General features: G+C 42.6%; 1 protein-coding gene across 2 annotated transcripts in view; it reads left to right on the top strand.

Annotated features, from left to right (window-relative positions):
- Window positions 1-20761, top strand: part of LOC105015744 (transcription regulator protein BACH2) — a 32985-nt gene that overhangs the window by 2805 nt on the left and 9419 nt on the right. The gene's annotated exons all lie outside the window — the stretch shown is intronic.

The raw sequence follows: 20761 nt of genomic DNA, 5'->3' as shown, positions 1-20761 counted from the left end.
TATAGACAGGAAGGAGCTGCCGGTCATATGCCAGCAGTTATTTGCTCTACTGTACAGAGAGAAATATATGCACAACTTGTGTACTGTGTTTCAACACTCTGCGTGTGCTAGTGAGAGTGAAGTCCTGGTTATATGAAAAGCTAAAGCACGTCAGCCAAGTGCGTTCAGTCCTTCACCCGGACCACATCCATTCAGAAAGATGCATACCGACGAAATTCCCACCGGGACGCCCTAAAAGTCAGCCTTCCCTCCAAATACACTGTAAGCGAGTCATCTGAGTTCAGCTACAGAGATGGGCACTGTAGAACCCTGGGAAAGAGGACCCCAGAAGGAGGCTGAATGGGGTTGGGTCAGGCTGCCAGCACAGGGCTTGACGGGGGACATGGGAACTGACTGACGAGGGGAATGAACAGGGGGACAATTACACTGGTTGACGTGGTCGTTCACACAGTACGGTACACTCACCACTGGAGATATCCTTCTGACACATCTACATCTGTGGACACGCTGTCTGTCTGAGAAGGGCTCCCTGTGTTGCTAATTTCGGTACCACATTATGAATCAGTGCTGTGGCACGGGCGAGGAGGCGGTCTGCGTGATGCGGACAGCGCCGTAACCAGCGTTTCGCATTAAACCCCACTGAGAAACCAAATCAGGCATTTTAGTACACAACCCATGCGTTTCATTTGTAATAAGTCCATGTGAGGCATTACCTCACAAGTTGTCCTTTCACACAGCGTCTGGCGCCAGGCCTCTGGTTTGTGCAGAGGACAGGCCGTCCTGTGAGGGGCATGTATAATTTACTGTGCTCGCCGTAGTAGGAGTCAGGCACGGGGTGTGACCGAGGCCGTCAGGATTCTCCTCTGCGAGAGGTTTTCCGAGATTCAGGAAAAGCAGTCGGAAACGACGCTTCCTCTCCTCTCCCCATTATCGCTCCCATCAAGCCGTCCAAGGTGATAGGGACAGACTGTCTCTGGGGATGGGAGAGTGCCAAGCTGCTCCAGGGCAGACAGACCAAACTGTGAGGAGAGGCTGAGATGAATGTCCCTGTCTTTTCATTAAGCTCTTTTATTGTTTTCAGTTTTTTCCCCCGCTATCTTTTGCTATCGCTGCTTTATTTCTTTTCCTCTTTTTGGTATTTTCTCCCTCTCCTCCCCTCTCCTCCCCCCTCTCCTCCCCCCTCTCCTCCCTGTCTCTTTATGCTCCCTCGATCACTCTGTGTCTCTGTCTCTCTCTCTTCCATTAACATTCTGCATGTGAGTGGAGTGGAGGTTGTAATGGAGCGTGCTCAGTATATGTTGTGTCTCATGTGATTCTGTCCATGTTGCACCTGTAACCCATATGACTGTCAGAAAACCTTCATATTAGAAACCTGTAGTCCATCAAAATCCTGCGTTACATAAAATACGCGTTTTAATGTGAAATGTTTGAAAGTACACCCATTGATGAAAATGTGTTAGCCGTTTGTGCCAATGTTCAGTCATTATTTGACAAATCCATGTGCTTTCACCTTACTATAAGAAAAATGTGTCACTAGCACAGCAGAAATTTATCTTTTAATCACAGTGTGAAGGGATGGGTTCCTTTACACACATTAAAGCACCTCCTGATGCATGCTGTTCCATGGCCTCGAATTTGCTCAACAAGTGCATCACATTCAATAGGCATTGCTTTTGCTTGTGTTCCTTTTTCTTACCTGTCAATCCCTCCTCTTTTGGGTGTTTGCCTTTTTCACATACCACTTTAAGCACGCCATCACTGTTAGCTTGATTTATCAATTTACACAGAAAATCTGAGAGGATACCAGAATTCACAAGGGAATCCCCTGAGGTTTTAACTGTTGAATTTAACTGTTTAATTTCTGTAGGATTTATCTCTGTTCTGATCGTTTAAAGGGGAATTCAACACTCTGCCACTTTTAGATGCAATCTTATTTTTACTGTTTCTATTGTTGTGGTTGATCCACCTCACTGTTTTTTGAAGACTTTGTTTTGCTTCAGAGAGAAATGTGTTATCACATTGTATCCAATCATCACTGTCACTGATTACCATGCTTTATGCAAATGTTTCTAAACATGTAATGGAACACCCCATTTGGGGTTCCATGTGACCAGAGCCACTAACCAGTAATTGAAATGTTGCTTGATAAAATCCCAGACCTGGCCAAGCAAATATGTGACATTCTGTCCCTGTAAAAGACAGGTAGCCCTAATTACTCTCAGGTCGTTTTAGCTAACTAGAGTGGATTATGGGTGCTACTCCTTAATAAACAACACTCTAAACCAGGGGTGTCAAACCGGTTCCACGGAGGGCCGAGTGTCTGCAGGTTTAATTTTCCTATAAATTGGTTCCCAGTTCAGACCTAAACAACCAGGTGAGGGTAGAAACTAAAGCATTACTGACCTAATTAATCAAGGTGAGAGTGAAACCCTGCAGACACTCAGCCCTCCATGGAACTGTTTGGACACCTCTGCTCTAAACCATCTTCATGAAAATATTCTGATCAATAAGTGTATCTGAAGTCACTTTAATGATTCACATGGGGTGGCCAATGGTAAGGTTATTGTGTCCAAGATAGGGCAATTTATTTAATCATTCATTTAAACTAGTAGCTTCTTACAGCAAAGGGGTTAAAAAAGCATCTTATTTCAGTTTCGTATTTTCTTACAAGTATTTCCCTACATTAAACCAATAGCAGCTTCCAATAAGTGATTCACAGTTTAACTATTTTATATATGGGAGGTGTCACTTTTAACGGAGGGTTGCCATACACAAGCGCAGAGGTGCTCACTTAAGGGGTGTTTATTCCAGGCAAATCAGGAAACATCCAAAGACGTAGGACACAAACGTCACATGAAACAATGACCGACAAGAAACACTAGGGAAGGAGGAACTTAAATAGGGACTTAGGGGTTAATGAGACACAGGGGAGACCAATTACAAAGACGAAACTAAACTGAACATAGAAACAAGCAAACTAGAACATAACCACAGTGAATATAGAAACGTAACGACCGACACGATAGAAACCATGACTGGCCATCACAGGAGAATTGGTCATGGTTCTGTCGGGGGTCTTTCGCAAGGGACTGCAGCTTAGATTCATCCATTGCACGGGCCATGCTAAATGCAATGCCCAAATGCAAAATTATAACCAATCTCCTCTATAACAGAACGAAATCATAAAAATAAAAAAACTACATGCACAGAAACAATGAACTAAAGGCCACTTTGAAGGAGTTGTATCTCCCTTAGATGTACTGTATATGTGGATTTATGTAACTGTCAGAATCTATTACAGGGAGGATATATGGGGAGATGTGAATACCTCCCTGGTACACTAATATGGATCCTACTATCGCTCAGTTTTACTGTCTGGCCAGTTATTTCTGTGGTGTTTCACTGAACTGGATGTGTTTTTGTTTTGTATGGAGGCATTTTTAACAATGACACAACTTGTCTCCTCCTGTACTTCCCTTATCTAACAAGACTGGAATACTATTAGCGAATCCACGTGAAAATAATGCTTGTATATCGGGGAGACTACAAGTTAGTGCAATCTCACAGAAAGACAAGCAAGAAAATTATCCAATGGAGAATATCTCATACACTTAGAACTGTTTTGTAGATTTTTTTTTTGTTGAAACATTAGCTTAAAATATTCTCTGCAAATGTCTTCTAGTCATTTATTCTAGTAGTGCAATAAAAATCGTAAAAATTGCCCCTTTTTAAAATGGACTTTTATCCAAAATAAATGTTTATGTTTTCCAAGTCAATGCACCAAAATATCATTATTTTGCATACATTTGGAGTGAGGTAGCCACATCAAACTACACTACAAGTTCTTTGACCTGGCTCTACTATACCAGTGATTTCCTTGTAAGAACATTTCTCCACATTACTCCACCTTTCACTTTGTTCAACCATACTCTTTCTTTGCCCAAGTAATGTGCGGTACATGACTAGCATTAGTAAGTATGGCTAGTTATTTTGAACTATCCAAGCTACTGTTAGCTGATGCAAGCACTGCCATCTAAATGACATTAGTTGACATGATGATGATGGCAGAGCATTTTCCCCCCATAAATATTTAGCTACATTTGCCATGCAATTGTATTTCCAAGTCTCTATAGGGCAATTTATATATTTCTTTAAAATGAGAATATAAATCTCCCTACATGTTTTTCTATGGTTTTTGAGGTGGAAATTGAATCCTGCTCTATGGAGGGAAGACGCATATGTGCATGGAGTGGTGTGTGTTGTTTACTTCAGCCTCTGTTCCACCCTTTAGGAGGTTAATTAAAGGTTAATAAAAATGGGATATTGATGATGTACACAATTGGAATATCAGTGTAGTACATTTAGATGCAGCTATGTCATTTACAGTTTGGAGGTGCCTTGATGTGGTGAGCAATAACTAAATGAGGAATTTCTTCAGAACTCTTCTATACATGAAAGAGTGGACAGGTATTTCAGCTAGAAGCCATTTTCCATAATTGAACTGATGACAGCAAATGCGGTGATGACATGGAAATCGATGTGTCAATATTGCAAACATTGTCTTGTAAATGCTGCTAACCTATTTGCCCTGGTCAAGGAAAAAAAAGCTGGCCATGTAAGCTACCCCCGATGATATTTTGGTAATACAGTTCAGTTGTCCAGTGTGGGATTACCTCATTTGTCAGTTTCACCGGATTATCACTGTCCATCCCAAGGGCAGTCATAGCTGCTACTTTACCTCAGATATAACATGAATCAGTGTGACAGCTACATGGTCCAATAGTTCAAGCTATGTCTCCCTTGCCCATCAAAGTAAACATTATTTTTCAATTGTTAGCACCTGGCTGTTGTTGCCTGTGAGTCTACAAATTATGGTAATGTATTATTATATGTATGCATATTAGCATATAAGATAAATACACATACACTACCTGTACAGATAAACAAATGGGCATGAAAGGAGAAAAATCTACTTATTGCTGATTAATGAAGACATGTCAAAAGTTCTTTAGCAAGGACTTGTGCTGTCCAAACTGCGAGAAGTCCCAGTCAAAACCTATGACTAGCTGTTCCTCTGAGAAGTAGAGATCGCCGGGTGGCACCAGACATTTTCACATGTTCAAAAACGTCACGCCTCACGCAGCCTACAACAATGGCAAAAAGGTACCGACAGCCACAAAAATAAGATGGCAGTTACAGTAGGCAACACAACAGCCGTCAACACAACGCCTGTCATACATGGTCAGATGAGGCCTTAAGAAATGAACAGAATTTAGTGAGAAGGAACCAATCACTTTTGGGCCAACAGAGTAAAGCACATACGAATGGGTGTGCCTTGCATGTCATCTCCGTGCGGGTCAATGTACGATGTAAATATAACATATATATCACCTCAAGTCTGTATGTAACCCTTACCCTAACAAAGACCACTCACCAAACATTTCATATAACACCTCAAGTCCCTATATAACCCATACCCTAACAAAGACCACTCACCAAACATTTCATATAACACCTCAAGTCTGTATGTAACCCTTACCCTAACAAAGACCACTCACCAAACATTTCATATAACACCTCAAGTCTGTATGTAACCCTTACCCTAACAAAGACCACTCACCAAACATTTCATATAACACCTCAAGTCCCTATATAACCCATACCCTAACAAAGACCACTCACCAAACATTTCATATAACACCTCAAGTCCCTATATAACCCATACCCTAACAAAGACCACTCACCAAACATTTCATATAACACCTCAAGTCCCTATATAACCCATACCCTAACAAAGACCACTCACCAAACATTTCATGCATACAATGCAGATGTCCTATGCCTGCTAATCTCAATTTGTAAGCATTTATAGGCAGAATTCAGACCTCCACATTTGGTGTTTAGGTTTAACAGAAAAGCCCTCTTGATTGCTCACCAACTAACCCAGTAGCAGGCCAGTCTGATTTTACATTTACTATAATGTCTTGGTACTCCAACCTAATACTGGCAACGCTCATGGCTGCAGGGTGGGGTTGGGTAACCTTGCCATAGATCTGGCAACCCATCTGGTATGGCAGGGCCCGATTAACGGTGCTGGGGCAGATGGTGAGATGATCATATCACGGGTCTTTGTTGTTTTGGGGGGGTGCAGTAATCCATGCGTTCCATGGGTGGGCCCACCAGATAAGCCAAATCCCATGTTGTTTATTCCCATTTTCTATTGCTTGTTTCTAGACATCCGGATGCAGATAGACTGTTTTATTTTTTTGGTTTGAGAATGAGTCATAGCGCCACCGGGCAAAACAATGAAAATAGCCTCGCAGTCAAAGAGCCCGCGTAAAACCAGACAACGTGTCGGCGGGATAAAGGACTGGGACTGTAAAACGCATCAAGCTTTGTGTGTGAGCGAGAGAGGAAAAGAGGAAACCCCTGAGAAGCTTCATGCGGAGAGAGGCATTAGGCAAGCAGGCAGGCTTGGAATCCTCCGGAACCATGGGAAGGAACACAGGCAGAGGGAATTAGCTGGATCCTTGGAATGCACTTTAAGTGGGGCTACATGCTACAGGCTGTCAGCCATTAACCAGCTGAACCCAGTGAACCTGAGTGGGGCCGTGAGCTTCCTCCTGGGAGCTGCGCTATCTCAGTCAGCCGGCCGGCCAGACTCTGTGACGTAGGGTCATGTGCTCCACGAGGGACGAGGGGTCATTTAGAGGGAAAACCACTCCAATCAAGTGAACAAAAACAAACACAGGTCATCGCTCTGGTCTGTTTATGTTTTATCACCCGTTCAGCGGTTTGCCATTTTTCATTTTAATGTGGAAAGAACAGGGTACTGGTCCGTTTCTCCTCGCGCATTCTTTTTTTTTCCAAAATAAACTTACAGCAGTTGTTGTGACAGTTGATACATTCTTGTGTAATAATCCTTCACGTTGACCCAATGTAAATTGATTTCCAACATTATTTCCAAAAGGATTTTTTGAGCAGCTACCTTTCCTGACCACGCGATGTGATGTCTCCCGCCTTCTTTGTTACCCCTCTGATCAAGGGAAGGTGGAGTGATGAAAGGTCTTTTTCTCTTTTGTTATTTCTTTTACTCTTTCCCCCCTCCTCTTCTGTTTTAAAATAAGATTAAGGATCATAAAGATGTTTGTTTTGGCGGATTCTTGACTGTAACGAATAATCAGCCAATACTAAAGGATGTGCGAGTGTGTGGTGGAGGCTACACCTGTCTTGTCACATTATTATGCTTCCACATTCATTAACATGTTGGTGACTAAAAGGAGCCGTGGTTTGGTCTTTGATGTGAGGGGATTAGTGTTTTTGAGCCTTGACGGCCCTGGGACAGATTATAGTAGGAGGTGAATTAACAACCACTTGGTCATGCTTGCAGGCAGGCATACACTACCGTGCCTTTACCCTCCGATATGAAAACAAGCTTAGGTTGGAACTGCTGTATCCTCCTACAGACTGACCGAAATAGGAATTTCAGGATTGCTTGGAATGCTTGCAGCCACGGAACACTGTGCGTCTCGTTCCCTGGTCAAATAAAAAGTCCCAAGAAGCCCCAGCGGCAGTGCCGTTCACATTGAATATGTGACAGCTTGGTTTGTGTTTGGGTTCCCCCATAAAGATTGCCATTACACAATCCTCTGTGGAAAGCCTGCAATCTTTTGGGCAGCTGTGAACGTATCAACGATAATGATTGAGACATGGATGCTGTTTCTGGTTAATTGTGATATGTGAGGAGCATAATCTGCTCATTTCACGACGACACAAGGCAGTTAGGGGGCTCGCGTTAATGTTTCTCATCATCCTTCATCAACGCAGACTGAGCTGTGAAGGTCCTGAGATGATGCTCTTTTGGCTTAGTGCCATTACTTTGGTAGGTACAGTAATTAGAAGGACTGGGAGGTATTATGAAGTGTTCGTGAATGGGTTTCCCCAGGCTATTACACACTACACATGAGCCTGTAACACCTTCCATTCGAAGCTGGCCTTCAGGGAAAGACTGTGTTTTTCTATTAGAGTATAACGTATTTGCCATCTATTACTTTTAGTTAGTCAAAATAGAGCAAGGTGTGGCGTTTCTGTTTGATCATATAAACAAACACTTGGATTTCGTCCGGTCTAGTCTGAGCCAGCGTCTTAATACTACTGGGTAATTGCCTACAACAGGGTTTTATCATAATGAACAGGTTTTAATGAATCAAGTTACGCAGTGAGTCAGTGCTAGCGACGCTGCGCCGTGTGCTCCCGGCTGTCCCATAGCAACTTTACGACACAGCAATGTAGCATGGATGCACAAAACACGTAGGAGAACGTGTTGTGGGAGTTGATTGGTCTGTAGACTACGCCAATTAAACCAATGGCTGTTATACACAGCAGTTTTCACTGCTTTCTTATTGGACAAAGAAGGCCAAGTTGGTCCCAGTTTTTCGCTAGACCTTAGATTTGAGCAGAAGTGTCTGGGAACGAGACCCGGAGAGGCTGATTGAGAGGATGAAGTAATTGGAAGGAAGGCCAGCATTGTTGAGGATTATTACATTTTTTTACCTCATCTTATTTTGGGTGGGTTCCAGTCTCTAAAATGTACCTTATATTTGGTGGGTTCTAGGTTCTAACGGTTGTGTTGGCAATAGATGTCCTAGACTTTTCCCATAGCGTGAGTTCACAGAGGCGACATCTAATCATGTTCTGTTAACACTTGAGTTTACCTGAAACCCTAGAGAGTCCCCCGACATGGAGACGCTAAAGACCCAAGGACATAAATGATGTCAGCTGTTGAGCTGAAAGAAGGGAGAGTGAATGACGTCAGCCAGGAAATGGACTTCTAGTACATGGATGGAAACTCCCCCTGCTCTGGTCAGGACAGGTATAATGTATATACACAAAGAAGATCAGAGTTTGGGACTTGGTCGCCAAATCCTCCTCAGCTTTTATTTGGGTGAGTTTTCATCATCTCTGTGTTCTGAGAGATGGTGGGATGAGACGGGGTTGGGCAGTATATCTACTCTTAAGACGATTTCTTCTCAGATGTTTCCTGGGTTCTGGTTACCATGTCACTGTTCCCTGAACCAGGTGGTTCAGTCCGTGTGCGAGTGGTTTATGCTCTGACTCCTTTGATAAAGAGACAGCGTCTTCTGTTTTTTAGGGCCACAGCACGTGTGTACTGGGGTTGTCTCATTGACGTCCACGCGGGATTTGACCCAAATATTTAATCTGAGTGAGGATACTGCCCTCACAGGGTACATTTACAGATTGTGACGGGTCAATAGGTTGTCAAAGCACACTTTTTGGACACGGTTCAGATCAGGTCATTGCGTACATTCTTATCTTGTTTTAATAACTCAGTGGAAACCCTGTAGGTGTGCAACGACCCACACATGTACTTTTTTGTTTTCATCTGCAGCAAATGTTAGTCTGAAGCCACTGAATTAAATATCCCACAGAAAGAAATTGCTTGGCACAGCCTTATTCCCTTTGAGGCTAATTTGTCAAAATAAGAGGTTTCCCACTGTCATTGTTGTCAGTCTGGCTTTTTCTTTATTTATGTGGATTTCATCACCACACATCAATATTAATAATTTAATAATTTGAACGTAAGCAAAATGCTAAAATATCCAAAGACACGTTTGCATTAAATTGTTGTTGGTTGAAACTGATTGTTTTAGTGTATTTGAATGCCCAGTCCTGTCCATGTAGGCTTGATGGGAAATGGATAATTTCCTTGCAATCTTAGAGGTGTCAGACTCAAGCTCCTTTTAGTTTTTTTCCCCCTCTCCCTTTATATACCAGAGTGTATTTAATGAAAATCACCCCGTGGTTTTGTCTCACTTCTCTTACCTCTTTACACTTTTTGGTACTTAATTTCCTCTGGACTTTCACTGATGTGATATTTCACCAGGTCCTCCCTCACGTTGACATTAAAGTACTGTTCTCTGTCATCACAGCCCGAAACCTCCTTCACTCCCCCAGACTGTTTCCACTTAATCTGAAATCGGATGCTGTCCTGTGTAGGCGTGATGGGTTGTGAAAGCATGTCGCTGTTGTTCATGACCTGCACTGTTAACCACAGGACTTGGAGTGCGCACCACTGATGGCATTTCCATTTATTTAAATTTGCAGATATTTGGTATTTTATATTAGTGCTCTGTGAATGGGACATCAAGAATATTATGTAGTTGAATGTTGGGGAATTCGCACACTCCACGACCTTTTTTGCTTTCACCCACACCTTATTTTGGGTAGATTCCAGATATTAATATGTACCTTATCTTGGGTGTGATTCAGACTCTAAAATGTATCTCAATTTGTGTATTTATGTTTTAATTTTTGTAAACCACATTCCCATACTCGACCCATCTCTCTCTCACTCCGTATAAATTAATGTATTTATTAGTGCTGTCAAACAATTAAGATAATTAACCCGGGATTAATCGCAATAAACGTCTGTAGTTAATCGCAATTATTTGCAACAGGTGGATTCACGCACACCCAGCGTCTCCAGACCGGTTTGTGCAAAGGGTCAGATGGGAGGCACGGCTGTTTTGCTCATAATAATTCCAATTTCTGACTACTTGGAACAGCACAGGCTGTGTTGTAACATACGAGTAGTGAACATGCTGCTAGGCAGGATTCACACACTAGTGCCGAGAAAACACGGTTCATGATGAACTGTAGGCTACTCTCTATACTTTAAAAGTTGCATATCAATAAGTGACAACTCCCACCAAGTCAAGCACTATCTGACAAAACTCTGTTGTAGTTGAAGTTCTGAGGTTCCAAAGAGAAAAATGCATTAAAGGCAACAAAAAAACTAATGGTGTTAAGCATTTCAATTAATCACACAAGTTAACGTTAAGTTTGACAGCCCTAGTATTTTTTTTTTTTCCAAAGCAAATGGAAAATAATAAGCAAAAAAAAAAATCACACACGCCCCTTTTCAAAAGGAAAAAGACATTATGAGTGTAAACGTTTGGGAAATATGTGTGTCTCATGTGGTCAGGAGATAAGGAAGAGCAGTTTCCACCTCTTTGGGAGCAGTATGCACAAAGCCTCTCTTTTGAGAGCCAGGTCTGCCTAGCGACCTCTCTCAATAGCAAGGCCATGGTCACTGAGTGGGTACATAGTCTTGTTTTTTCTTAATGTTGGGTCTGTCACAGTGGTCAGGTATATGCTGCCAGTCTGTACTCTCTGTTTGTGGCTTGATAGAATTCCAATTTACTTTGTATTTGTATGATAACTTCCAGGGTTTAAATAGTTGTCTTATTGTTTGGTTGGTTCTGACTGTGTTGCTCCCTTAGGGTTCGGTGTGGTTTGTTTTTGTTTGTAAACAGAGCCCCAGGACCAGATAGCTGAGGAGCCTCTTCATCAGGTTAATCTCTCCATAGATGAGGGCTTTGTTAAATGTTTAAGAATCGCTTTCCTTGAGGCAGCTATGAAATGTATTGTATCTTTTCTGGATTAGTAGTATAGTCTTCTGATCTGCACACATTATTTGTGATTTTGCACTCTACTCTGAGGAAACTTGAGTGACTGTCCTATTTTGTGAATTCTTGTTTGGTAAGTGTACCCCCAGACCTCACAACCATAAAGAGGAATGGGTTCTATAACAGATTGGAGTATTCTTAGACAGATGTTGATTAGAATGTCAAGTTCTATGTTCTTTTTGATGACTTGAATGACCCTTCTTCCCTTGACTCTCTGATCGTTCCCAGCCTTACTGATGTGTTCAGGCAGATATAGGGCAGGCGTGGGCGATACCCTCATGGATTCGACAAAAGAAAATGATAAGGGTCCTATAGATGACGTTAATAAACCGCAAATAAATTAAAAGCAAAGTATCTAAATTAAAAAATTCCAATGTGGCTCCGGAGCCAAAATATTAGCCTGCCCCAGATCCAGGTCAGTGGCATCTAGGTGGAATATCGGTGCTTCTGTCACCATTTCTGTCACCATTTTTTTCATTATTCGTGTGTCAGAGCTTCACCGTCGGGACTCAAGTCTGGCAGAATGTTTGTTGGAGTTCTAAGTGCAGCTGGAAGACCTCCTTGGTTGGGGACAGAAGTGCCCGATCATCTGCCGATAGTGTACATCTGACTTCCAGGTCCTGTGGAGGCAGGCTGCTGCAGACTGCATTCTAGCCTCCTAAGACCTGAGCTTTGACAATGTATGCATTTTTAATTTCTCTTACCTATTCGGGATTGGTAGGACCTGATCAGTATGATATCTAAGAGTGGCACAGACAACTGTCCTCTAGTAAGACCAATAGGTTTAAGTTAAGCAGGACATGGTGTGGGAAGGCTAAAACATAGTGTCCTCATATGCGAACACAGGGTCTCAGGAGGTTAGTGTCCTTTCCAATTGATTGATTTCAATCTCTCTCTCTTTTCTATTTTCTCTCTCTCTCTCTCTCTCTCTCTCTCTCTCTCTCTCCCAATGCTCACACACATGCAGGCTGTTGTGAGGTCATCACCAGGCTCTGGGTGAAATGTGATCAGCCACACGCCCCCCCACCCCCCCCACCCCCCTGCCCCGTGTGCTTCTATCTCTGGCAGTGGACCACACACATTCACCCAGGGACCAGTTGTGAATGTGCTCTGTGCTCTCTCTCTCCTAACCAGGCCCCTGGATCTGGGAATTCATCTGGTCCATTTCTGGTCGGAGGCAGTTTGGCGTGTGCTGAGGCGACTGCCGAGGTGCCACGAGGGGTGGGTGGTCACATGACGGAGGGACCATCTTGACACAGACGATGAGGGCGCATGGAGTGGCTCTCGTAAAACGAGGTCCTAGCAATAACGCCTGGACGAGCCTGCTCATTCACGCAACTTTGGCGTTTTAGGCGGCGTTTATTGTGAGATCAATTTGCCCACCAAATTCCGCATGTGCGGACAGCATCTGCGGGAATTGCACGGGCGAAATCCTACTCGCTGGTCCTTGCAGTTTTTTGAGGCAGAGCCAATTCATTCGGCGAGAGGTTTGCTGTATGCACTGACCTGGCATTCGTCAAGCACGAAGCGGCCGTGTGGACACGCCAACACGCGCGCGCGCTGAGTTATTCCTGACCAGCGCGGCAGTGTGTGTTTCTGTCACATGGCCGGTCAGCCAGCTGAGCTGTCTGTTAGGCGACCATTTTATACTGGCTGTGATGGTGACTCACCCTGGGGCGGGGCTTAATCCGGTCTGTGAGTAGCTCACCACTGAGCTGTGGGAAGTTATGATTCACTCCTCATGCCCCTCTCGGTTTGGATCCGTTTAGTCATCGCCGCACGGCCAAAATACTCTGTGGCCCGCCACACTGCGACTGGCCACGCTCCCCCCACGGGCTGGTCGGCTAGCGTGGACAGACGGCCTCTCACCGACACCACCGCGCCGTTACCCATGGGGGACAGCTACCCAGGCCCTCTGAGGGAGAGGCTCTGCTCGGGCACATTTAACTGGAGTCACTGCCTGACATCGATTATGGGGAGACATTAGGCTCTGTGAAGGTGTCTGAAGTGTGGATTGCATGAGTCAGTTGTAGGCCATGTGAACTGTCAAGTGTGTTTAGTTTCAGTGCGACCGTACAGATTAGTTTCCTCAGTATATTATTGCTTATGACAGCCCAGAGGTCTGGGAGCAATAGTGTGGGTTTGTGACTTTGGCTTTTCTGTGTGCTGGTTGGAGCAAACATGGTGAAAGTGGGTATTGATAGTCAGTGGCCAAGTTTGGGAGCCACAATGTCGAAGTCTAGAGTGGAGTTGATGACACACTCCTGCTCCTCCCCTATCTCTCGCTCGCTCTTTCTTTCTGTTCCGTAGTTAAATCGTGAACAACACCTAATGATGGATCCCTCCTCAGGATGCACGAACTACGGATGACGTGTGGCTCCTTCCTAGTCCATTTGAAATGAATCGGGCTCCTTATTGAACTGGCTGGTCTGCTCATAGGTTGACTCGCCCTTCAGTTGCATCTCAAGTAACCCTTGAATATGACATTATCCTGTCTGGAGGGCCGGTATGGAGCTCGTTTGCAGTAAATCCAATTTCACTTGACAATGCCAGGGTGACTTATAGTAGTAAATAAGATTGAGAGTTGCAGTGCTCGGTATGGCCTCAGAAGACATTATGTCATAGATTTCACCGACCTTCTGAAAGTGAGAACCCATAACCCTGACTATGTAACAAAGAGGTATTATTAAATAGAGATAATGATGTCATTGATACATTTCAGACCAGAAGCTCCTAAGGGAAGGACCCCGATCATGTCAATTTCTTTGTTATCACAAAGATTGTTTGAGGTCCGCACATGCAACAATGTTGATTCAATGGGAGTATCATTTGTTTTAAATTGTACTGTAAATCCTCCATGAGGAACCCTTCAATATAAATATGAATAATAGAGTAGACATGAACATTTAAGTTAATCTTTGATGACGGGTGGGGCAACTTTATATTTGTGGTAGTAATGAGGATTTAAAATTACATTCAAATGTATTTTCAATTTCAAAGGGGTACTGCTTGTTAACTGCTTGCTTGAAGGGATGGATCCATTCTCCGATTTATGTTTCTAGGTGACACCTCTGTAATTTGACATTCAGGTCCACCAAGTCCCGTTCTGAACTCATCTCATCCATGGATGAACGCGTGGAAAGTTTTGTTTAGATCAAGGGGATACCATCAAAAAGTTGTTTATTTCAAATGGACTTTCTGGTGAGTTGCAAATAAGACATAATCAGGGCAAAGAGAAGCCAGGGGAAGTAGGGCATAGCGCTAGTCAGTGCTGGGTAACATACACCAGAACCACCATCCGCCCTCAAGTAGAGAGCCCTGAATTATTACTGTTAGTTAATTAATATTACCCTGCCAGCCCAGAGGAAGACAGGTCCTCACTCCCCCTGCTCTCTAATAAATAATGTACGCCCCATTGCTAATAAACCCACTGGTTGACTTTCTTATCAGATGTTGAGATGGCCACCAGGGTGTGTTTTCTCTCCCTCTCCCTTCAGGGGTTGGGTTGGGTTGAGGGGTGCGGCCGAGACGTTTGGGTGGCTGTTTGATGGATGCACTTGGGTGGAATGTAGGCTGGCCCCACTAACACTGACCTGTTATTTGACTGCCCTCTGAATCAATCAAAAGTTTCTGTTCATTCTTGGTCCGGAAAGTGGTTGAGAGAATCCATTGTTTGGTTACACAGCTCGATGAATAAATGTTTTATCCCTGACAAATAATGACACAGGGATGTTTTTACATTTACTTTTTTGCTTTTAGTACTATGTTGGTACTATGGAAGAGGATGTGCGCCTTGGTGCCATACCTCTAAGTTGATATTTTGAAGCTTTATTATGGCTATCACAGCTGTGCTATCAAGTACTGATCTTGTTCATTTGCACAGCAGGCAGAGACACTGTGGCCCAGAGGAGCTGTTTAATATTTAATTGTTATCGCTGATACAGCTTCATAAGTAATCTACAAAGGGGACTTGGGGGGACCCTCCCATTGTGCCCTTTGTTAATATGTTTGTTTATTGCCTTTGTAATGTCACCCACACCCACACACACACAGTCCTTCACTTGTCTGATAGAGTAGTTGCTCTTAATGATAACAATAGTGTATTTTCCAGCTGATAATCACTTTATCTGAAAAACAATTGTCATATTCTTTATCAGTCTGTTGTATATTAAAATGACCTCTGATATTTATTTGATATTGCCTACACAGTAAACATTTGATTGCACTCTAGTTTATTAATAATGAAAATAATTATTTCAACTAGAAAAAAGACATTTACAGTGTGCTTATATGGTGTGCTTGCCACCTTGTTCACTGTAAACGTTTATGACTTTGAAGTTGGGATAGCCAAACCATCTGAAACAATGTTGGTTTGGTTAAACAATACAGTAATAATTGATAAAAACACAAATTAAGCAAATTTGACTGATTCATATTGTCAGTCAAAAAAAAGTTATGTTTTTGTAGTTGGAATAGGCTGAACATGTGAAACCAAGTTTCTTTGGTCACTCAAGCCTGAATTCTTCAATAGATAAAATTAGAATGTCAATGTTAATAATGCCTATTACATACTGTAATGTAGTCATAGTCTATAAACATTGACACATTTTTAAATGGTATAGCCTAACCATATAAAACCAAGTTGGTTTGGTGTCTTAAACGATTAAAGAGATATTGTTTGAGGGTTTAATTTATGCTAATTATGTAACTTAGGTTTATTAATATAGTCACACTGGATACATAATTGTTAAGTAGAGACAGCATAGAAATATGAAACAATGTTGGTTTGGTCTCTCCAGCTGGAACGGCTCTGGAGATACTGTTTTAGGGTTAATGAATGTGAATTATGCTAATTACGCCAAGTGATATCATAGTTAATAAACTTTAACGACTTGATGTTAGGACAGCTTAAACATGTGAAAAAGTTTGATTTATCTCTCTAGCTTGAGCAGTTCAAGAGATACTGTTATAGAGTTAATTAATGCTAATTATGCAAATGTGACTTGATTAAAATAGTCTGTTGTTTATAAAACGTCAATATAATTTCAGTTAGAATAGCCTTAAAGCATAAAAGTTGCTATTATAGCTTGATTGTGCAAGAGGTATGACCATTTTATGGCCATTCTGAACATATCAACGTTGGTTTGGAGTTGCTTACTTGAACGGTGAAGCATAAGATACATTTCAAATTTTTGGTTTAGTAAGTCTATTGCAATAGTGGCTCATTAAAAATATTGTTATAATTTTGCAAACTACATTCTCAAGCAGCTCGAGTCATAGCAGTCTGCACAATTGAGAGCTGGTTTCAGTTTGGTAGCTTTTATGACATAGAGCTGTAGAGTCAGTGTAAAACATTTGAAGAATAACACGAATAATGATATTATTGAGCAATGTATTTTTTTGTATCCGTTGTCACCAAGGCAAACCGAGACAAGACAGTTGTTCTACACGTAGTCATGCCCTACATCCATTCACAGCCTCATTCACCCACGGAGCCCTACCCTCAGACTGAACCAGCCCGAGATCAATTATCTCCAATATGATCCCAGAGCTGTGACATGCTAGAAGGAGAAAATGAAGGGAGGAGAGAGGATGAGAAGGAAGGGGTAAGGTGGGGGATACACTCTTCTCCCCTGGTTCTCATAAAGTATTAACAGTTGGACTCCCAGAAGCCTGGAGTAATGATTATACAGTTTGCAGATTGTAAGATTTTAGCTGCCTGTCTGTCTACACGCTGTCTGTCCGGGCGCTGGCACATAAATATGTAGTTGAAGTACATCACCCACACAGCAGACAGACAGACAGACAGCATGATGAAATAACCTGCAACTGCTTGTTAACCGAAAGCCGGTAAAAAAAAAAAAAAAAAAAAAAAAGGGTTGGTGGTGATTCCATGAATTTGACAGCCGATGTGCGTGTGTCAAAAATAACAGCCAGAGCTAGTCTCATTTGCGATGGTGTGTCCTGGTGTTGCCGGTCTGACTCACAAAGGTGTTGTAAATGTGCCGTAACCGGATTGTGGCCCCGTCATTATCATAGCGGCTTGTTGGAAATAACGGCGACGTTTTGTCCTCCATTCAGCCCCACGATTACGGAGACACAGGTTCTGTTCTGCTTCTGGCCTGCTTAGCGCGGGGCCACATTGGGACCCTCATTCGTCTGTATCTGATGCTCCCAATGCTTTGTCAGTGGGAGTCGTGTTGTTGACGGTCGGCAGAGACGGCGCGTCCCTATCCACACAATGTCTGTCTGTTCTCACACACGGAAAGATCACGTGAGAGATTAACTTCTGACAGGCCGACGGAAAAACGCAGCGTGTATCTGGTTTCCGGTCAGGGTTGTAGCACCCTAACAACGAGAGGATTTCAGTGGGCTTATTGTGCGAAATGAAGATCCGGACGGATGAAATCAAGTTCGTGGCTGTAGTCCTTCTGAACCAAACTGTGATGGAGATATTCGCTAGATGTCAGTGTTGACATGGGGGCGGAGAGAAACGAGATGTTTGGATGCATCTTCTGTAATAATCTCTTATGTGATGAGGGAACACCTTGTAATGGTATCCCAGTCTATTATGGAGATACAATAGAGAGAGACATGCAGGGTGATTGTCTTCCTCTTAGCCTGTTATTTTCTACTGTGAGACCCCCCCCCCAGTCATATAGGCGCCCAGAGGGAAAATAGTGGATGATTTAGAATTCTGAGATGATCACCCCCCTCCCACGCCCCCCTTATCCACACACACACACACACACACGCAGCATGACTCAGCAGAAAGAAGCCCATCCAAGTGTAATGAGTTTACAAACACACACACACACACACTGAAGTACACCCATGCACATGCCCGGGCGTGCACGGATGAGGGTGCCCGCGCGGCCCAGGCAGACAGACTGCACCATCAGCTGTCTTCAGGCTACATGAGCTTTAAGTGCTCCGGCATTCAGAGGAGCACAATGAAATACCTCCGCCTTGCACCTCTTTTAGTCAGTGTGGTGCCGAGTTCCTGAGCATTTCCAATACTAGGACATCATTTCTGACGTGTTTCTGGGGCCAAATCAAAACGTTGCCTTTGTCTTCCAAGCACACCGTGCCCCGTGAAAGAGTCTGTTCATCTGCAAACATATTTAAAGCAACACACAAACTCAGTTTCAAGACAGAAGTGGTAAAATGACACATTTAAATGACACAATTTTTTTGTCTTCGGTATCAGCACACAAAAAGGTCAGTGTTTTTGTACAGAGATCTGAGCTATGAATGCCAATCAAGACGTAACTATAGTGTCTGTGTGTCTCCGGTGAGGGGAATGTCTTTGGAGAGTATGTCATGTTCCTTTGTAGAGCTGTTGAATCCAGGATCCCCTGTTGAAGCCATTAGTGCAAATGTGATAAAAAGATGTCTGTGTTTTGTCATCAACATGGTTATAATATTCAAAGTAAAATAAAATTAAGATTAAAACAAGATACGAACAAACACTTTCATGAAATGATTATTTATTTATTTTTTACATTTGTTTTATTTATGATAAACAAAATCTAAACTGGAAACTAGAAAGTTCCAAAACCAACAAAAAATACCTTAAGTCTTAAATATATTGAAGTTCAAAATGTGTTTGATCACTGTGTTCTGGTTTTCTAAGGGACTTCTGGGGCCTTATTAAGAGCTTTGAGTTCATCATAGGTCAGGGATTTTTTTACAGAATGACATTTCACACTGGTGGTATGACGGCATTGGTTTTCTGTGGTTAAACGGTCTGTATTGGTTAACCGATAAGATATCTCTGTGTATGTTTTAGCAAAGCAAAAACACAGAATACAGAACAGGCTGTTGCCTTTTCAAAATAGTTACTTATAAATAGCTGCTTCCAATGTACTCTTTCTAAACAAACACCACAACTGAAATGATATTATTTATAAACATCATATAAATACAGTGGGCATAAGACAGAATAACAACACTGTAGTAACCCCAGCTATCACAAAGTCTGCTGTTTACCTCTAACAATGCACTTCTTCATGCATTTTCTTAAATCTCTATTTGTATGTCTATAATTTCAACTTTATTGTCCTGTGTATTAAAGTGCAATGAAATCCTTGTACTCTGTCTCTCTCTGGCCTTACATATAGGACACACGTCCACAAGAACACGACATTTAGGGACACTGCATTCAATATAATAAATACTATACAACAATGAAGTGTAATGAATACAGTGCAATAAATACACAGCATCAGCTATTCAGCAGCCTAACTGCCTGTGGAAAGAAATGAATATTAAGATGGGTGGTGTGCGATTGAATGCGCCGGTATCGTTCTTTAAATGGGTGGATAGAAAACAAGGCGTGGCAGAGTGGCTAGTGTCTTTAATGATGTTTTGGGCTTTCCTTTTCCAGGGAGTAGTGTAAAGGTTATGAGGTTGTGGTAGTTCTGAGCCAATGATTTTGGCTGCTTTCCTGACAGTCCTCTGTGTAAGTCTGTGGTCCTAAACGGTCAGGTTGCCAAACCGTGCTGTGATACAGCCTGTCAATATTCCCTCTATGGTACCGCAATACAAATCCAGAAGAGCTTCGGTGCTCAAGCCGAAACTTTTCAGATGCCTTGGAAAGTGCAGTCTCTTCTGATCTTTCTTGAGGACACAGTTTGTGTTAACTGACCGTGTGAGTTTGTCTGAGATGTGTATACCCAGACACCTAAAATGATCAACAATACCAACTGATGACCCATTGATAGAAAGAGGAATGTGGTTTACTCTGTTCTTCCTGAAGTCAATATTGATGTATTTTGTCTTATTGACATTTAAAAAGAGTCAAGGCACCATGTGGTAAGTTCTGCTACTTCCCTCCTATAGGCTCTCTCATCCCTGTTGCATATTAGCCCAATCACTGTAGTGTGATCTGCATATGTACAATACTGTTGTCATATTTGGCAACACAGTTATGTGTGAACAAACTGTACAAAAAGGGGCTGAGACAGCAGACCTTAAGGGGCGCCGGTCCTAAGAACTAATGTGGATGAATGGGTTTCTGCGTGTTAGAAAATCAAATGACCAGTTACAGATTTACAGAATTACCCAAGCCAAGACCTCTGAGTTTCCACACCAGCTTGGATGGTATGATTGTTTTAAAAGCAGAGATGTAGTCTATAAACACCATTCTGACAGGTATTTTCCTTCTCAAGGTATACTAGAGCAGTATGCAGAGCCAGTGAGACAGCGTCGTCTGCAGATCTATTGGAACAGTATGCAATTTGTAATGGGTCAAGAGTAACAGAATACAT

Source organism: Esox lucius, chromosome 15, assembly GCF_011004845.1.
Source record: "Esox lucius isolate fEsoLuc1 chromosome 15, fEsoLuc1.pri, whole genome shotgun sequence".
Taxonomy (NCBI): domain Eukaryota; kingdom Metazoa; phylum Chordata; class Actinopteri; order Esociformes; family Esocidae; genus Esox; species Esox lucius.
The sequence above is the reverse complement of the archived record's forward strand: the minus strand, read 5'-3'. Positions and strand labels throughout refer to the sequence as shown.